Raw genomic sequence first — 359 nt, 5'->3', positions numbered from 1 at the left:
GGGGAGGGGGGCCGCGGCACCGCCAGAAAGGGGTTAATGCATTCGTCCCAACCCTCCAGTCCAGCCCGGCGCCCCCGACCAGGCGCGGACCCGCGGGAACAGCCATCTTTCTTTCCGCAACCCCCGGCCCCCTCCTCTCCCGCACGCCCCCTCCCACCACTTTTCAACTTTAAAGACTCGAAATGAACCCCCGGCCTCCGAGTTCTCCCCCGCCAGCCTCGTCCACGTCTCTCCCGCACCACCAATCCCTCCGGGGAGGGGGCTTCTGCACGGGCCGCCCCCGCCGGGAGTTGGGGGAGGAAGAGGGGGGCCAGCTCAGCGGCCGGTGGGGGGGCGGGGGGCCAGCGCGGGCCAAGTTT

At 71.0% G+C, this 359-nt stretch overlaps 1 protein-coding gene across 2 annotated transcripts in view; it reads right to left on the bottom strand.

The window, feature by feature from the left end:
• PHF21B (PHD finger protein 21B) overlaps positions 1–359 on the bottom strand; it is a 103,657-nt gene that overhangs the window by 101,398 nt on the left and 1,900 nt on the right. The gene's annotated exons all lie outside the window — the stretch shown is intronic.

Source organism: Lipotes vexillifer, unplaced genomic scaffold, assembly GCF_000442215.2.
Source record: "Lipotes vexillifer unplaced genomic scaffold, Lipotes_vexillifer_v1.1 scaffold382, whole genome shotgun sequence".
Classification (NCBI taxonomy): domain Eukaryota; kingdom Metazoa; phylum Chordata; class Mammalia; order Artiodactyla; family Lipotidae; genus Lipotes; species Lipotes vexillifer.
Note: the sequence above shows the minus strand (reverse complement) of the source record. Positions and strands in the feature narration are given on the sequence as shown.